The following is a 20,023-nucleotide window of genomic DNA, read 5'->3' on the forward strand; positions in this document are numbered from 1 at the left end:
CATCGACGATGCGGTGAAAACAAAAGCGTTGCAAGCGGCGGTGTCCTTCTTTCCCGGTGCGAGCTGCGGCTCGTTGGGGCCCAGTGACGCATTGCTTGAGGGGAGCGGTGCTTTGTGCGGTGCAGTTGCTGTTCGTTGCGCCGTACGACCCGTACCTTGAGAGCTGGCGCCTTTTAATCCTTTGAGCGCGGTGCGAGGCAGACAGTACGCTGCGGTTGTGCGAGATGTACCCAGCCGCTCTTCGTGCTGCAGACTTTCAACACCAGCGGCAGGGTGCACGTTGAGCAGTGCGGTTCGAAGGGAGGGTAAAGCGATGTGCGGTGCGTGGTCCGTCTTTCACGGTGCGAGCTACAGCTTGTTGGGGCCACAAAGTCACGTTGTTCGGGGTGGACAAGTCCTCCTTTCCTGGTGTGAGCTACAGCTTGTTGGGCCCACAGTTCACGTTGTTGGAGGCGGACGGCTTGGCACGGGGCTTCCCAGTGTGCAAGTTAATCCTTACGAGGTGCACACAGCTCCCTGCTTCAGCGCTATGGGAAAATCCAGCGTCTCCAGCGGCTCTCCTCAAGGCGGTTGAAGTCCACTGGTCCTGGGACTTCGTTCAGGGGCAAGCTCACTCAGAAGCCCTTGGAGATCTTTAGCATGAGTTAAAAAATAAAGTGGCATATTACCAAGCAATAGCGATAATTATCGCTATTGCTTGGTTAGAGACAAACATTTACCGCTGAGCTGCGGCGATTTTTATCGCAGATAAACCTTGGTATTACCAAGGTTTATCGCAAATGCGATAAAAAACGGCTGCAATGCATGAATATCACTGAAAACTCAGCGATATTCATGCATTACCGAGCTAATGCTCTTATCCATGTTATCCACCTCCCATTGGATAACATGGCTAAGAACTGCTCAGGGCAGGTGTTAGCTTTTGGAGATATTCGCGCTTAGCGCGAATATCTCCAAAAGTTGGTAATAGGAGATAGCGAAGTTAGCGACTGTTTCTAGTCGCTAACATCTTGGCACGCCCACTTTGCATGTCATTATGATAAATATCACTGACATGCAAAGTGGGGCCCAAGATGGTCGCTATCTCCTACTAGCTGTCGCTAACTGGTGTTAGCGACAGCTAGGTAATAGGGAGATAATTTTATCTCCGCTTTCTTGGCTTTTAAAGCCAAAAAAGCAGAGATAAACCCCCTTGATATATGCCCCAAAGTCTTTTAAGTCTTTCTCCTCTCCTTCAGCAGCAAGGCAACCACTGCAGGCCAATCCCCCAGGTCAGGGACAGTATTCCTCCTTCAGCTTTCCCTGTTCCTTCTCACCAGGCAGAGGTTTCTTCTTGGTAAATCTGGATCTAATTTCTTGGGAGCAGGGTCCCACTACTTATACCCCTAATCTTTTGTTCACTGAGGCCAGGGGGCCTTTGCCTAGTCCAGTCCAGTTCTTGAGCACTTTGTTGACATGACTCTGACTTTTCTATTCAGTGTACAGGGCAGAAACATCAGACGCTCCCCAGGGAGTGGAGCCAGCTTTGTGGTGGATGGCACAGTCCTATTCAGAACCCAGGTGTACTCCTCCCACCCATCTGGATGTAAATCTCTCTATTCATCACCAGGCTGCCCTAGCCTGTCTCCAGGAATTCCCCAGCCCTGTCACTCACAGAAACCAGACAGCAGATACACATTCTAGCAGAGGCGGGCTGAAATGGTTAGGCAAGCAAATACCTACTTTCTAAAAGAGGTATTTGCAAACACAGAATACTAAAATAAACTTTACTAAAATATGTATTTTATTATTCTGAGTTCAGGCATACTAAACTCATATTTCTACCATGTTCCCTGAGTCTGTTAGGACTTTAGAGTGTAATAACTCCAACAGTCCATTCTGGCCTATGAGAACAGGTAGCCTTGCAATAGTGAAAAACGAAAATGGATGTATTTTCACTATTAGGACATGCCACACACATCAGGCTTGTCCTACTTTATACTTACAATGCACCCTGCCCTTGGGCCTACCATAGGGATGACTAATATGAAGTTAAGGGAAGGTTTAGGGACTGGCAAGTGGGTGCACTCGCCCAGTCAGCATGACAGCACCAGACTGCACGCAGGCTCCGCCATAGCACACCTTAGACATATTTTACAAGGCTTCTTTTGTGGGTGGTATAACCGGTGCTGCAAGCCCACTAGCAGCATATGGATTTACAAGCCCTGGGCACTCCTGGTGCACTGTACTAGGGTCTGATAGTAAAGCAAATAAGCCAATCATGGAATCCAATCAATATAACAATTTACACAGGGAGAACTTGCACTGTGGCACTGGTTGGCAGTGGCACAGTGCTCTGAGCAGCTAACACCAGCAAAAACACATGAGGCAACAACAACAAAAATGGAAGGGAGACCCACGCCAATGGTGCCAGGTCCAACAATCTGCATAAAAGTCACCCGTAACGGTTAACATTGGTGTAACTTGTTAACGGATTCCACACACAATTACTTGCCAGGGACTCATGTACACACCTCCAATACTATAGCCTGTGCCACACTGTATCCCAAGGCATGTAAGGCTGCATTACCTGTGTGTGTAGGGGGGAAACATTTGGTTTGGTGTGTGGCACTTTGGCGCAGCCACTCCCAGGCTGTACACAGGTTCATGGGGACAGAATCCTTTGTGTGTTGTGCACATTACCACTGTGATGTGCAACTGTTCAGTTATGAGCATGAGTCAATGTACATCACAGCGAGCCCCATAGCCACAATTTTGATGTACACCCACAGTCCGTGTGTATGTTGTGTCTTAGATGTCTCTGATTTCATGTGCCCAATGGCAGACAGTCTCCACATCCATGTGTTACATGACACAGTTACAAATTACTATGAGATGGCAGGTATTGTGTTTGTCTGACTAGCATGCACATCTTGGGATGATTATCTTTTGGTTGCTGTGGCTTTGCTAATGGTGCATGGTTATACTGTCCCCTTGACAGTGATGTGTGTGTAGCGCCACACAATATTGAGTATAATGGTTGTGTACTCACCAGGCTCTGGTATGTCTGATAGACCATGGAAGCTCTCTGGTGGTAGGATGTCCCGAACCTTCTCCTCCCAGGACCTGAAGTATACTGGTTTGGAAGGAGGGCCACCGCCAGTGTGCTGACTCAAGGCGTGTTCCTTCTCGAGGAGCTTCTTGACCCTCCTGCGCACATCATACCACCTGTTATGCATGTCATCTTTTATGCGCAACATTGGTGCTTGTGCATTGACCTTGTCGACAATTCTCAACCACATCTTTGTTTTCAGTGACATGGGGGTTCTTTGGACCAATGTACCAAACAACTATGGCTCTACTCAGAGGATTTCATCTACCAGGACTTATAACTCACTATCTGTTAACTTTGGATTCTTCTTTGGGGGCATGATGATGGGTGGCGGTGAGAAGTGATGTTTGTGTGAGGGTGCAAGTGAGGGTGGGTCAGTGTCAGTTTTGCTGGGTGTATGTGAAAGTGCTTTTGGAGAGGTGCTAATGGTGTGAAGGTTGTGTGATGGTTGAGTTGTGAGTCTGTCTGTGGTTGCTGACTGATGGTGTTCTTTGCTGGCTGATCAGTTGAATTTGCAAAGGATCATGGTAGTGATTTGTGGCCTTTATGTAGGTGGAGTTGTGGATGTGACTTTGTTCCATGTTTTTTTTTAAATATTTATTGACTGTGTCATTGCTTGTTTAGTTTTTTTTTTTGGTATTTTTTTCTTTTGTGTTTTTTAGGCATGACCGAGACTGATGCTGATGTTGGCTTGTGCGTTTTTTCTCCGAGTCTTTCACGCTGACTTTCTTCTGTGTTTCATACGTGTCGGTCGCGGAGATCTCAGATCCCTGTTTTCTGTGCATGTCGGTCATGCGGCTTGAGCTCCGTGTGAGTCAGTCTGGTTTCGCACGCATTGCATCGTATTGTGTGGGTCGTACATCGCAGGTACGTGTCGGTCGGTTTCATTCCTGGTGCGTGTCGGTTGGGGCGAATTGCATCCCATTTCCAGGTGAATCACTAGTTTCGTACGGCTTGTGTTCCGTACAAGTCGGTTGTACGTCACAGGCATTGCATTGTACCTCACGAGTTGTACGGCACCTCTACGTGTTGTTCGGACTCTGTTCCCGGCCCTTGTCGGTTGGTTCGATTTCCAACCGGAATCGGCCCCAAAGTGTATCACTCTCAACTACTTGAACAAATCCGCTCTTCCACTACAATCAACAGACTGTCTTAGTGGGATCTGTGGGTCTCATCTACAGGAAAGAAAAGCAGAAATGACAAGGAGGAAATGCAAATTGCTGTGTAGAAGAAAAGAAATGAAAAGAAATAGAGTAGCACCCACCTATGTTGAAAATTAAATGGCCCATAGTAACAGGAGAACTGAACTGGAAAAAAGAAATAAAATCCTTGCAACTTGCTAGTAAAATATAATGAAATTTTCTGTATTTAAGCTTTACAATATGCCTCCTTAAATTCAGGAAGAAGTAAAAATGGTGTCCTTGTTATTTGAAGGAAAAACCTGCTATTACAAACAATGAAAAGTAGATCTCCAAGGACGAGTGTTCTATATTCAGATAAGTATTTGTTTGTCTTTCTTTCTTAAAGTCTTTATTTCGACATATACATCATAAAAGACAAATATATTAGAAAGGCGTGAAAATCCCATTGTTTCATATCAGTAAATTATAAAACTAGGAGATTTGATTGTCAAGTCATTCCATCCATTACAAAATAATTTAGCTTAAAAAACATTCATAATAATATTGCTATTAAAAGCCTTAAAAAATCCAAAATCAATTTACATTTAGCATCACAGAATAGATTATAACTATAACAGTTATTGATATTTTATTAAAACTTCATCTTAATGTGGGCTTAATTTACGTGCACGAATAACCCACATCCAGTGCAAAACATTTGGCAGCGCAAAACCCGCTGTTACTGCAAATGCAGAGTAACTGTTGGTGGTTTCTTCCTTTATTTGCAAGACTCCAGAGACAGGAATTTGGATCCAGGAAGCTGTGGGCAAAAATAGTAGGATATTATTTTATACAAAACAGTGGTCCCTATTCATGGGAAAAATGTGTACAAAACAATAATCCTACACCTGATAAGTGTTATGTCTTTTGTCCAGCCGGACAAGTAATTTATTTAGGCTTTCTAGTAGATAAAACGAGCAGTGTGGACAAATTAATAACAAGTGGGCACAGCCGTGACCCACAACATTTAAGACAAAACAACGAAAAGAATGGCCAAAAGGGGCAAAGCAAAAATATGTCTGTGTACTTGTAGTCAGTGTTACAGACAAGGATTATCATAAACACACCATTACATTTCACAATATTTCTATATCATATTGCATAAGGGGTTTTTTGGTCGACGACATTTTGATGCCTTAGTTACATGAGGGGCATCATCATCAGGACAAAAATTAAATAATTGTTGTCTTATACTGTCATATATTTTCATTCTGCCCTTTGTCGCATTACTTCACATTTAAGAATTACATTTAGTGGAAGCAGGGGGAAAAAAGGGAGAAATACATATAGTTAGGCATGTTTCTTTTAAAAGTTGTTATCCTCATCTTTAGTAGTGACCATTTACTGAGTGAAGTAGAACGGTGCAACAGAGAGCAGTGTTTCTGTGACCATGAAGAAAGGGTGGATCGGGCGGGTGCAGTGCCGGTTGTGATCCGGAAGTATAACGGTGAGTAGTGACTAGGGTCGTCCAGCGAGAAAAAATAGTGAGCGGAGGCAAAAATTAGCGGTGCGTTTACTTTGGGACCTTGTAAACATTGAAACAGGTACTGTTTGGAAGTGCTGTACACGACGTCGATGTGTGTACAAAACTATGGTGAAGCCGTACAAGTGGTGATCGTGGCACCAGGGGCTGGAGAAAAATGCATACTGCATGCACGGGATAGAAAGCGGTGGTTCTCTGTATAGCAAGGTATTATACACAACCTACGCGCATTGGCTTTTGGTGGTTCGGCGGGTCTTAGGAATTCAAAGAATCGAATAAAATTGGCATCTGAAAGGTAAACGTATTACAATTAAAGGAGGACAAGAGGAATTCTGGGTGTGGACCGGCAATGCGGGAGGCGCATATATTTACCGGTAAAGCCACGTCCAGCAATTATTCAGTCTGGTACCGGATCGGAGCGTGATAGCTCAATCTGTGGGGGAATAGGGTGAAAACGGTCAAACCGGGCAAGTCTAAAGTTAATGGAAAAACTCGGGAGGGGCAAATACTTACATGCAAGCGGCAGTGGCGCTGTGGCGGGTATGGTGGTCTGGTTTTGGCTCAGCTTGTACTGGTTCACGCAGTATAACAAGCCCGTGGGCTACCGAAAGCGAAGAGGGACTTGGGGGGTGAACATCATTTGACATTAGCGCGTGATTGCGGCGGCCATCTTAAGGTGGTGAAAATTCGATTACTAAGTGCAAGATGTGAACGAACGATGCCAGTGCATGGCTTTAAAAACGGCGTTGAGGGTTAAAAGGAGTAACACTATTCAAGTTGGCATGTGCAAAGAGATTACAGTAAAAAGATTACAGTAAGGAGGTCCAGTCTTCCAGGCGATTCAGGCCATTTCTGATACTGTTAGTTCTCACAATCCAATGCAATTCTTCCTTATTGAGCAGTTGAGATATGTCCGCTCCCCTAGGAGGGGGTCTGATGGTGGTGACCACAGTCCAAAGTAGGTCTTTCTCGCTGTGACCTTTTTCTGAAAAATGTTCCACAAGTGGCGCATTGGCTGTCTTGCACCTTATACTGCTTCGGTGTTGGCCAATTCTCAATTTCACCTTCTGGCTTGTTTGACCTATATAGATGAGCATGCAGGGACATAAAATAGCATATACCAGATTTGCAGAATTGCAGTTGGAAAAATAGTTCCGGTCAAATTTTATGGTACCATATTCAAAAGTCTTGCCTTCAATCGTAGAGTCGCAACACACACAGTTACCACATTTTGTATGGCCTAACAGTGGAGGTAGACCCCATGCATCATTTATTGTGGTTTTAAGGGGTTGCTGTGGCAAGGAAGCTCTCACTAGGTGGTCCTTTATATTCTTAGCTCTCTTAAAAGCGAACATGGGGCGATTCAATGTCAGTTGTCCTGCGTTGAGAACTGGCCAATGTTTTCACACTTTTTCTGACTGCATTGGAAACAGGGGAAAATGTGGTCACACAGATTAAACTGTCTTGTTCTTTCTTTGGTTTGGGTTCTAAAAGGGCTTCCCTCGGACAATACCAGGCCCTTTTGAGGGAGCGACGTACCAATTTGCGTGGATAGCCTCTGTTTCTCAGTTTTTTGCTGAGTGTTTTAGCTTCAGTGAAATAGTCCTCTTTGAAATAGCAGTTGCGCCTGATACGTAGAAATTGGAGAAGGGGAGTGAGTCTCTTAAGGCCCTCGGGTATTGCGCTCTGTTGGTTTGCGATGTAAGGAGGTGGTTAGGCGGCATTCAATGTGTCTTATTTCCAAGTCTAGAAATGGGATGCCCCATGTTCGCTTTTAAGAGAGCTAAGAATATAAAGGACCACCTAGTGAGAGCTTGAGAAGGAACACCAAGACCCTGCTGAACGGCCGTAAGTACAAAGGGGAGTGACCCGGACGCAAAGGCTGACGTGTTCCCGAAACGATAGAACGTGAAACCTTCTACTATGGGATTGGAGGAGTTTTATACTCCTGTGCCGTAGCCCATGTGAAAGATGGAGCAGGCACGGCAGGAGTTTACTATTCTCAGTCCAACTCAACAACTGCGAGAAAGTAGATTATTTGTTAGGGTGGATGGTAGTCCATCACAAGAAATGATGTCACTATTCTTGTTAGGTTCAGTAACGGTTTTGGTCAGTTAAAGCTGAGCTCAAACCCTTCTAGCTATGGTTAAGAACAGGCTTAACTCAACAAAATGTGTTAAACATCTAGAAGTATGAAAACAATAAGGATCTCGGCAGCACAACATAATACCAATTCCATTCTAATATATATACGAAGGGATATTTTACGTAGCACAATGCCACCAAAATGTTAAAAATAAAAAAGGAAGAACTGGAGACATCAATTTTAAAGTTTTAAAATAAAAATAGCTCCGAGAAGCACATACCACCAACCGTTGGTAACTTGTTATGTCAGAACAGAAGAAGGTTAAGGTGTGAGCCAGGCAACAATGGAACATGGATTGATTATGAGGACCATTCTGGTTCTGGTCAAATATTTCCTTTCATACTTATACATTTTTGGAGAAGGAAGAGTCTTCAGGTGAAAAGACAGCCTTCTGGGTCACAAGATGACGGAGGCATGGAGCCGCTGTTTGGGGTCCCAGTAGAATAACTGTAGAAGGAGAAAAAAAATTCTGAGCAGGAAAAGTCCACATTTCGCACCCAGAAACTTGTTGACTTCGATCAGCAGCTGTTCGGCCTCATGCCCTGTGAAACCTTTACCTTTAGGACTTACATACTTTTCTGGAAGTTAGATTCCTCCAGTTGGGCAAGACTGTAAGTTGTTGTTGAAGAGGGTTCAATGGGCCAGCTGAAATAGATTTGCTGCTATTTAGAAGTACGTAACAGCCGCTACAGCAAAGTTAGGATCACTGGTAATGCCCCCTCAGCAGATCGGCTTGGTAGGCTGATCCCCATGCCAAAAATCCTTCAACAATGTTTTAGTTGACCCCTGGAGCCCACGTCTTTGTCCTGGGTATAAGTGGGAGCAGGACCAGCCCTTAAGGTTCAATCACAGGGGTCAACAGCGGGAGCAGTCCTTCTTTCATCTTCTCCTTTCTTCCACAGATACAATAATGTTCTCAAGACGGTGCCCAAGGGTGCTAAATTTATATCTGTACCTTTCCTGTAGGTGGGAGTTTTTCCTGCCACTTCCCTCAGCAACATGGAAAAGGTTCCCAGGGGTATCCCTTCCCGCTTTTGCCACTGTTCCCATATAGTTTATTGCAAACAATCCCACAGTGACCCTCTCTACCTAAACTCAAGATGGCAGAACCATTCCTCCCTTGTGCAGTGCTATTGTTTTCACCTTAGAGGTATGACCAGGGAAATGAGCAGCCATTTCTCTGAGGTCACTCAAAACTGGTTCTGGAGGAAGCTCCTGTTCCATTGGGTTTGTTGCCCGACTGGCTAAAGGATAAACAACATGGAAGACCCAGTTGTTAGATTCATATGCCTGTGAAAGGATAGGACCCTTTGAAGATAATTAAGATCCTGGTTTCTGCCCAGATGGTTAAGGCGTTAAATATAACATTACCAATATTTATATATTTATTTATCAAAACAGACTGAGTTTTTTTTATCATACTATTAAGTTAAATGATGCACTAAAATGAAACACACCATTTTAAAAATAAGCAAAGCAACAAAAATATCAGACATTTAAAATATGAAAAACATATTACATATAACATATTCCAATAAAAAATAAACAAAATTAATAAATAAATACAAGCATGATATAAATGATTTATGACCAGCAACTTCTCCCAAGTGCATTAAAACCCTATATAATTACACTCTAATGTATTATTAAAATACAACACTAATCATAATTAGTTTTTAATTTGCAGAAAAAACATTACCCCTGTATTAATAACCAAAAAGCAATAAGAAATAAGACATTAACATTTTGCTAATAAAATAAGTAATACATTATTGAAAAGTATAAAAAATAGTACTTTATATTAACAAGCTACACTTAAAAAATATATACAATAATGAATAACAATTATTGATATTATAATACCACAGGCTATAAATGTATACAAACTTTCAAACCCATCCACTGTATCCAGCAACAAACTCAACTGCACATATCAAATAACAAAAGATTCAATTAATCATTAATTATTACATTACAAAATACATATCTTGATATTTTGAAACACTTATCACATTCTTCCACCATAAACCTAACAACATGCAAAATCAATTATTTGAAGGAAAAAGTTATTTTTAGCACAATCAATATTAAATAAAATGTTTACAAAAGTAATTACAAACATACTGTTAACAATTCATGCTTATAAAAGCAATTATAACTATGGGTGGTGAATAAATTCCTCTCGCCAGCAGATGTGTCAGAGTTTTGGCCACTCCACGTTATGCACCTAACAAGGAGTTCAAGCCAAATTCTGCCAACTGCAGCGTGGTGGAGTTGTTTCCCGCGTGCGGCTGTCCAACAGTAATATGGCGATCGAGATTTGGCATCCCCTAGCGCGACTTACGGTACATCCCCAACACGGGCGGTCACAGGTGGTCGTGACCACTTGCGGTCAGAAAGTTGATGCACGAGTAGAAAATCTAAGTAAGAGCAGCAAAATCAACTTGAGAAGTGGTGTCCTATGGTGTGCCATATGGTACCGTTTGCTGAGATTTTTCAGCGCAGAATGAGCTCCCGACACAAAAAATCAGCACAAGCGGACCAATATGCCAAATTCTGCCCATTCGTGGAAATCAGCGGAATCTCGCTGAGTTTTGATGTAACTCCGTGGAATTCCCCTAATTATAGTAACTCGTATAATAATAAATAAAACAATATTATAAACATTGGCGTTTTTACAAAGTGAAAAACATATTTGTACCTTCAATATTATGCCCTATGATGGTTTTCAATTCTATTATTGCAATACATTATTCTTTATTTAATAATAGGATGAACGGCCATGGTTTGAAGCCGAGCAAGTGTCCAAAGGATGTTTGAATACATATGCAGCATTGAGAAGCCAGCAAATGCACTGACCCTGAGTGCATGTGCAATGGGGGGAGTGAGAAAGCGAGTGAGTGAGTGTTAGGGTCAGTGAGTGAGTGAGTGAGGAAGTGATAGAATGGTTAAGAAACCACTAGATGAATGAACATAAAAAAGATATCTGTAACTTCCATGGTGATTTGGGTTAATATGCGTATTTTTATTATATGGGGAGCGCCCCTCCTGCTATTTAAATCGCGCCCCTAGCACCGTGCATCTTAGCCTGAAACTGACTCCTGAGGCGGAAACCGGGAGCGATGCTTTTAAAAATTGTATTCTGTATCAGATGTATTGCGATTTTACTTTATTTGCTTGAGCACTCACCCCCTGTTCTCCTGATCGCATGTACCCGCGCAGCCGATTAAGGTGCTGCTGCGGGCCACGGGAAGGATTGCCGCCATTCTCAAGGAAGCCCTGGGTCTTGGCCATGCCCACTGACGCTAGGCCACGCCCCTCCTGCTTTTTAAATCGCGCCCCTAGCACCGCACGTCTTAGCCTGAAACTGACTCCTGAGGCGGAAGCCGGGAGCGACGCTTTTAAAAATTGTATTCTGTATCAGTTGTATTGTGATTTTACTTTATTTGCTTGAGCACTCACCCCCTGTTCTCCTGATCGCTTGTACCCACGCAGCCGATTAAGGCGCTGCTGCGGGCCACGGGAAGGATTGCCGCCATTCTCGGGGGAAGCCCTGGGTCTTGGCCACGCCCACTGACGCTAGGCCACACCCCTCTTCACTCTTTCTAACGATGTGCCTCCCTCCGCCGCGTAGCGGACCTGTGCAGCGGACGCTCTGGTGGCGCGCCAAAGGCAAGCCCGTCTGTCGCCCATCCGCGCCAGGCCGGGCCCCGGGGCCCCTTACCCTGCCTGTCCCCTTATTTATTCACCTAACCAACTCCTGGCATGCCAGGACGACTGGCCCATTAGCTCTTCCACCTTGGCCCGGATTAATACTGTTGAAATTGCTCAGCTCCATCTTGCCAATCTTCCTATCCCGAAGCCGGGGCCGCGAACGGTGCATTCATGCCCTGCTTCTCGTTCTAAGCCTTCTGGAAGCCCCCCCCCACGGCCTCCGTCTCTCTTCTCAACACTCGGTCTGTGGTCAAGCATCAAATAGAGCTTTTCGATCTTCTTGAATCCACCCAACCCGGGATCCTGTTTCTTACTGAAACCTGGTACACCGCTGATTCCCTATCAGATGTCCTTACTTCTCTTCCTGACCCGTACTACATCCTCCATGCCGATCGTCCTGAGGGGAAGACCGGCGGCGGAGTGGCAATGATTGTCCACTCTAACCTTCAATTCCAACCCCTTTCTCACCCTCCTATCGCATCAGTTGACTTTCTGGTGGCACGTTCCACTAATCTTGCGATCCCTCTCACTGTGGCGCTCCTCTATCGCCCCCCCCCCCCCAACCCATGCCCTATTTCATCCCGGCCATACAGGACCTGCTGGCCACTCTTGTGGTCAATAATTCCGCTGTCCTCTTATTAGGTGATTTTAACTTTTGGCCAGGCGACCCGCGCGAGGACACTGTGTCCAAAGATTTCTCTGACACCCTTCATTGCATCAATTTCACCCCCCACCCATACTCATGGGCACACTCTTGACCAAGTATGGTCCACTAACCTGCCTATCTCTACTCCCACTATATCCCCCTGCGCTAGGTCCGACCACTTCCTGATCACCTTTTGCGCCCTTTTGGGGGAGGTTAACTCTCCCTCTCTTCCCAAAAACATCTGGGCTCGCAACTGGAATAGGGTGGATTTGGCCGCTTTGGGCCACACTTTAGCTCTTTCTGTTCCTACCCTGACAGACACTTCTCCCAATAGGCAGGTTGCCACCATTAACAACTGGCTCTCAGAGGCCTGCAATCAAGTTGCACCACTCAGATGGGTTAGAACGCGCTGCCCCCACAACGCTAACAGATGGTTCACCAATGCCCTTAAAACCCAGAAATTGGAACTCAGTCAGGCTGAGCGCCACTGGCGTTCCAGATACTGCCCGACCTTAAGACTCAATATCTGATTCTCCTTCGGGCCTATAAAAAGGCTATACTCACCGCAAAACTGGAATACTTTTCCCAGAAAATTCATCAGGCAGCCAATAAACCCAAGGAGATCTTCACGATTGTGCACGAGCTAGCTGCCTCCGACAGAGTTGCTCCCAAGCCCATTCCTTCTCAATCCCTCTTTAACGCTCTCAATGACTTTTTCATTGAGAAGATCACTACCATTAAACAGAACATCCCCTCTGCCCCACCTCTCTTTTCCTGCCCTTCCCTACCTTTGCCCCTCTCCTCTCTTGAACAATTCCCTCTGATCTCCGAAGAGATCTTCCGTACTCTCCTGGGGAAAGTAAAAAGGGGCTCTCCTGCTGATTTTTGCCCGGCTTATATATTGAGGGAGATCTTTTCTGGTTGCCCAGCACCCCCAATTACCCTCCTTAACACCTCCATCCCCCTAGGAATTGTACCAGACGTGTTCAAATCGGCCACAGTAATCCCCATCCTAAAAAAAACCTGGTGCCGACCCCACCGCTCCTTCTAACTTTAGGCCCAATTCATTACTCCCGCTCCTGAGCAAGATTCTTGAGAGCCACATCACCTCCTCGCTCTCTACCTACATTGAGGCCGACCACCTCTTGGCTACCCACCAGGCCGGTTTCTGTCCCGCACATTCTACGGAATCCGTTGTCCTCTCTGTGGTCGATGAGCTCAGACGCAGCGCTGACACTAATTCCCCCCCATGCCTTAGTCCTTCTCGATCTATCCACCGCCTTCGACACGGTCGACCATTCCATCCTTCTCTACCCTGTCTGGGGCGCCGGCTTGCGGGGGCCGGCCCTGGCCTGGCTTATTTATTTTTTAGCAGGCTGTACACAGGCTGTCAGTCTGGAGGGTTTCCTAGCCCCTTCCCATTCTGTCTCCTGTGGGGTACCCTAGGGTTCTTCTTTATCCCCTCTTCTGTTTAACCTTTACATACATCCCCTTATTGTTGCTTTACAGGACATGGAGGTCACAGTGTTTAATTACGCTGATGACCTCCAGCTTATCTTTAACCTCTCTTCTTCTCCTGACTCAATTTCTACAGTTCATTCCACCCTTACTTTCATCTATAACTGGATGAATCTTAACCAATTGAAGTTGAATCCTGATAAGACGGAGCTATTTCTCATTGGTGGTCCCTCTAATCCCTGGTCCTCTGCTTTCTGGCCCCCTATCTTTCGTTGTCCACCGTCTCCCTCTGCCTCTGTGAAAACCCTGGGCATCAACATTAGTCAAGACCACTCTATGCGGCCCCAGATCAGCTCGATGGTCTCCTCTTGCTTCCTATCCCTTAGAACCATTCGCAAAATCTCGCGCTATTTCTCAGTTGAAGCCCTCAAACTAATTGTCCTGGCGATGATCTTATCCCGCCTGGACTATGGCAACGCCCTGTATGCTGGCATTCCAGCCTACGAACACCGCCGCCTGCAGCTCATCCAGAATCAAGCAGCTCGCTTTATTTATAGGCTCCCAAAATCAAGTCACATCACCCCACTGCTAAAGACTCTCCATTGGCTCCCCATGAGGGAACGTTCGCTCATCAAGATGGGCTGCCTGACCTTCATGTCCTTAGCCGGCACTGCCCCCGCCTTTGTTAGATCTATGATCAACGCATATGTTCCTGGCAGAAATCTCCGCTCATCCTCCAAGTTCCTCCTTAATGTTCCCCGCTTCCGAAAGAAGACATTTGGTGGCTCCAGATTTTCGACCCTTGACCCCTCCTTCTGGAATGCACTTCCTTTTGCAATTAGATCCACTCCCTCCTACGTAGACGTTTGTGCAGCCTTAAAAACCCACCTCTTTTCTCCAGCATATTCATCTTAAGCTCACCTCCCTCTCTTCCTCAGTTCCAGTCTTTTTCTATAGCGCCAAGAAACTCCTTGGTAGTAGATCGCTTTACAAAACCCTTTCAACTTCAACTTCAAATATATTCCTACATTTATTTTCATTGCAGGAGATAATGTTAAGCACTTTTATCATGTTGATAGTGTGCTAAAATGCAAATATTTCAAAAATTGAATAAGCCATGCAAAGTGTAAATACAGCCTGGTTCTTCTAAACTCAGCTATGACCTTAGTCTTTGGAAGCCAGAGCTACTGTCAGCAGTAACACAGAAAAAATAAATATCTGAGATTTGCCTGAAGAGTTAATTCCTCTTTAAGATTTGGGCGGAGTGCAAGAGCTTTGCTTTTGAAAGCATTTTAATTGCAACAAAATACAAAATAACGTTAACTTTTTAATAAACGGGAGAGACAGCTCATTTCTCATGAAATGGCCCTGCTCTTCCAAAATAATGTTGACATTGCAAATTATATTATCTCAGTTTAATACAATTGCTAATAACTGAAATACATGTACAGGAGCAGAAAAAAACAGCTATCATGCAGCTTGTGGGTGTTGTGATGCAGAGGTAACTTTGTGAAATAGGAATTTCGGGCCATGTTTAGCAAAACACTAGCCAAAAACAGTTGATGCAAACTAGGCAATAATGGCAGCCAAACTTAAATTGTTCAATTTGGCCCCATGTTCTAATAGGTTCTATCACAAAATCTCCAGCTGCAATGGATTGCAAATTACAGGCCTAATGAATATTAATTAGTTAGGTCACTATTTATTACCCTTGAAATTGAATAAAAACACAGGGATGGTGGCCTGAACGATCCTCAGACCACCATCCTGTGTTTGCATTCTTTAATGGGAAGGGATTTTTTTAAGCAGGCTGTGTTTAGTAGTGCTTTTTATATACATAAGTTGTATTTTTAGGCAAACAGCAGAGTGAACAGGCAGTGGTTCCCATACTACACCCCAAAAGGACACCTTTCCCTTTATGAATCAGGTATAACCTCCTTTGTGGTACTAGTAAATGATCAATGTTTTGCTACTGTGACTGCAGTCACAAACCATTGATACAAAAAGCCCTGAATCATAATTAGTAAGGAACCCCACTTTCATGTGTCTTCCTAACTACAATTAAATATGTGTCTGTAAACTGATGTGCAATCCAAAAAAAATGGATTTCTGACTCATAAAGTGGGTTTCATATTTACCAGATATAATTTAGCAGTAACACACTTTGAGATTGGGGTAATTACAGGATTTGCTATTGAAAAATGATTTTGCCTAGCAGGGCCCCCTTCCCTCCGTAGCCGCTGTATTTCCAGCTGAACATACCTGCACCGTGTGGCACGATGAGCTGCCTGCCACACGGATCCGGGATGTTCACAAACTTCCATTTCTCAATAAGAGCTTGTGCTGCCGGCGGGTTCCACCCACTGCACAAGCTCCCATATAGAAATGGACATTTATGACCGCACTATGTACGGTTGCATCATAATTAGGTGTTCAGAACCGCTGACATATGGTCAGGTGGTTCCCTCAAAAAATACGGTGTGCATTGGAGGCAACTCCGACCGACATCGTAATAAGGGCCTCAGCAGTATGGAGAATCTCCTATTCTGAAAGGATGTAAACCCCTCTGACATTTGCAAAGGTGATGGCACTTATTAGACATGGGCATTTTGTGAAAACTGTGCTCTACATACGACCCATATATGCATGCATGTATTTAGTGCCTGCTAAAATACATTCTATTTTATCCTCAGATTTTTTCTAGCTGTGGTGCAACTGATAGAGAGATGTTTCTCCCATCATCACTGTTAGTGGGTACCAAACCTTGATGCCTATCACAAGAATAACCTTGACACCTTCTCCTGAAAGGAGGGGGCAAGCAATCTCTCCTGGAGCTCCATCCCTTCAAGGCGGCTTACAACAATCTAGTTCCCTGAAACCTAGTCGATCAGCAGGTGCTTCTGCTCCTCTCTCGCCTTGCCTATGACCATCTTTTCTCTGTTTAATGCTTCAGCTATTTCAGCCCATTTCACGGACACTTGTTAGTCTGCTAGTTGAGCACTCCTAGGTTTGGTACATAATTTTTTCTTTATTTACACCCCTAGCAATTTGATTTTCAATAAGAAATCTTTGAAAAAAAGAAAAAGACTAGTTTTGGGTTGTAACACAATGTTAAGGACAGATATAGATTTGAGAATCAACTGAGCTGAGGCTAAAGGATATATGGGGTGGGTGTAAACATTTACGACTCTCGTGGAGTTTCCGTGATTCGGGAACTCCACGTTCCACGTGTAGCGTCGAATTCCTGCTAAATTCTGCCATCCGGGATTATTTTCTCTGTTGGCGTGCATGAGACTTGTTTTTGTGCTGGCTAGCGAGCGCCACAAGAATTGCCTCCTGCTAGCAAACACTCATGAGTTCTGGGGATCACTAGCACAGCTTCGGCCACGTGGGCGCCTTTTTTGTTACACTGGCAATCGCAAAAGACTGCAGCTGCACCTCGAGTAAATTGTCTTCTTGAGAAGCAGCTAAATGGACCATTCAAGATGTTTTTTAGTGTGAGGAGCCTTTTTTCCAGTTTTACTTTTCTTTTTTCAACAAAAAAGAAGTGCCCCAGAGATTCCAACCTTACCTGTCCAGCAGCTTCACCCCCATGCTTTGTACATCTCCTGGTCACTTTTCATTTGGATTTGGAGACGGAAGGTTCACCCTCTTTGTCTGCTGTGTATATAACATTGGATTTAAGGACTTTGTTTTTGTGCTATCACAGGTAAGTTCAAAAACTGTATATGGGTGTTGTTTGTTCAATAGAGGGCATGCACCAGCATGTATTTGTACTTTTATTTGGTTTTTAAAACTTATTGTGGTGGGTGGCCTACAGTTTCCTTCAGTAGAAGGGTCTAGTTTTTTGTTGCATATGAATTGTAGTCTTTTGTAAATGAAACATGTTGCACGGTTTTATCAGCTTGTTACTGTAGTGAAGACAGGGCCCTGCTTGCACACATTGCTATGTTAGCATAAGCTTATTAGAAGTTAAATGCCAATTTGCCACTTTGCAGCTTTTGCACACAAAACTACATGTAACTGTTGTTGTAAGTTAAACTGCTTGATTTTCCTTGCATGAGAATGGCTTGTTTTTAACATTCCTAGACTTACATCGTGACCTTAGTCTGTACACTGCGTGTAGAAGCCTTCAAGGTCACGCTAACAATGTATGCTGTTATTAAGGTTGATCGGCCCACGCTGTAGACACAACATGAACACAGCTGCAGCTAACTGAAATTCCAGTGCCTTTAATATTGCACTGCATGTATGATTTGGGCACTTGGAGAAAAACCTTTTTCCAGTGAGAACTTTTGCGGATCCTGTGATGTGATTCACCACTACTGATCTTGGTGGTATGGGGGTTCCCCATTTAAGCCTAAGAAACATTCTATTATTATAAAACCTAGTTCCTAGCAGGGGAGGGTGGTTCACAGGGTGCTATATGACCTTGTCCACTATCATTATAACATGGTTTCTCCCTTTGTGTGTTATGGAATTGTAACAATGCCGATCATATTATTTTTAATCATATGCCTGCTTATGTTAGCAAAAATACTGCATCTTAGAGCACGTCGTTAAAATAAACATTTTAAACTTTATCGTGTCTCTGATTACTCACGTTGTGGACTGGCATGAGAATAAAAACAAAAGAGTGTTCTTGATTCCCACTATTCCTGAGAGTACCCTAAGTCACATGTTGTGGGTTCTATAATCATTGGTAGCTTCCCTGTATGACGGAGAGCTGATGAGACACTGATGCTAGTCGGATAAGGGTTCTGGGTTCTGAGATGAGTTTTTAGTACACCACAATTCACTGATGTCCTAGGTTCCTGGGTATAGTTCTGTGCATGAGCAGAGTCCCCGCAACAGTACATGCAGCTACATGTCTATGTTTGGTTGTGAATTGCTCTCACTACTCGGGTAATTGATCTGTCATGACTGATAAAATAAATAATTGGAAAGCAAAAGACACACAGATGATGGACCGAATGCAGTGTAAATCATACATTCCAGTCCATCAATTGTTCCTTTTGCAAAATAAATGATTGGAGCAGCCTATGCTCTTGCTCCGCCTCTGAATCTTAGTAGTTGGTAGGTACACTCCTCATGAAGCTAACTACCCCTTTGTCCTCTTCCTTGACTCTACAATATTGTTTCTGTTTTACAATATGCAGGCCTCTTCTGCTCCTGCATGAAGATGAAAGCTTCATAACACTCTAGCTTACCTTGCCGGGCTGGTCCAGCCAGGCACCAAAGACAGACATTCCAAGAATGCAGATGCACCGCAAAATTTGACAAAATAGTATAATTTTTCTTTTAACAATCATCATTTTTAGAACTTTGTAGGTTGAACCATGCTGCACAAAATTTGGTCAGGGTTGTATAGTAAACTTTAGCAGAAACGTTTTGACCACACTCACTGTGGGACCAAGTTTCCCTCCTTATACCCCAACTTTGGTAGCGCACCAACCCATTTTAAAGCCTTTCAGTGACCATAAACAAATAAACACCCTCCCTTTTTCCCTTTCATTTGCATTCTCTCAGTAGCCCAGGTGCTTATGTCACTGTTTAGTCTCAATTGGACGTTGGATGCACATCTGCCAGGTATTCACATACTTATAACTCTGTAAACCAGCACGCCCATGCTACACTTCTTTTCCCTCCTCCATTTGTTGTATTTTTCAAACCTAGAACATTTAGCTATATAATCTGGGCCTCTTGGCTGAAGGATTGTTTACCAGGGATTTGACGAAACTGTGTCATACTTTTTTTTTAAAATTTTCCCCACAACAGATTGATGTTGATGTGCTGCTCATCGTTGCCCTGGTGAATATTGTTTTTGCGCAGTGTTTATCAAACCTTTTCCTAAATCCTTTTTACCATCTATTTATCAACCCCCTAACCCTCTTTCCCTGGTCTGTGTGATTTATTGGGGAGACTTAAATTACACCATAAACTGATTGCACACTTGGTGGGGAAGGTGTGTTGAAAGCAACAACAACTCACATGGTCTTCTATTACCCGAGCAATAGCCCTCAACAGCCCCACTTGCCTCCTCACATATAAAAGGGATTTTAGTATGGAGCATTATTCATTAACATCATCATTTAGAACGTATACTGCATAAACATTTAACCATGTCAACTCCACTGCTGACTGTGAGTTCACTTCTCCTGACTTGAGTATTTCATAACTTTAGTTTTAATCAAATAGCTTCCTGTTGCTCAGAAGAAGTTACTATTGTTAGTTTTTGTTATAATACCAGGTATTCTTTTCTTTGTTGTGTCATGGCAGTAGTAGCCTGGACTCAGACTTTGTA

The sequence above is a fragment of the Lissotriton vulgaris genome, chromosome 6, assembly GCF_964263255.1.
Source record: "Lissotriton vulgaris chromosome 6, aLisVul1.2, whole genome shotgun sequence".
Taxonomy (NCBI): Eukaryota; Metazoa; Chordata; class Amphibia; order Caudata; family Salamandridae; genus Lissotriton; species Lissotriton vulgaris.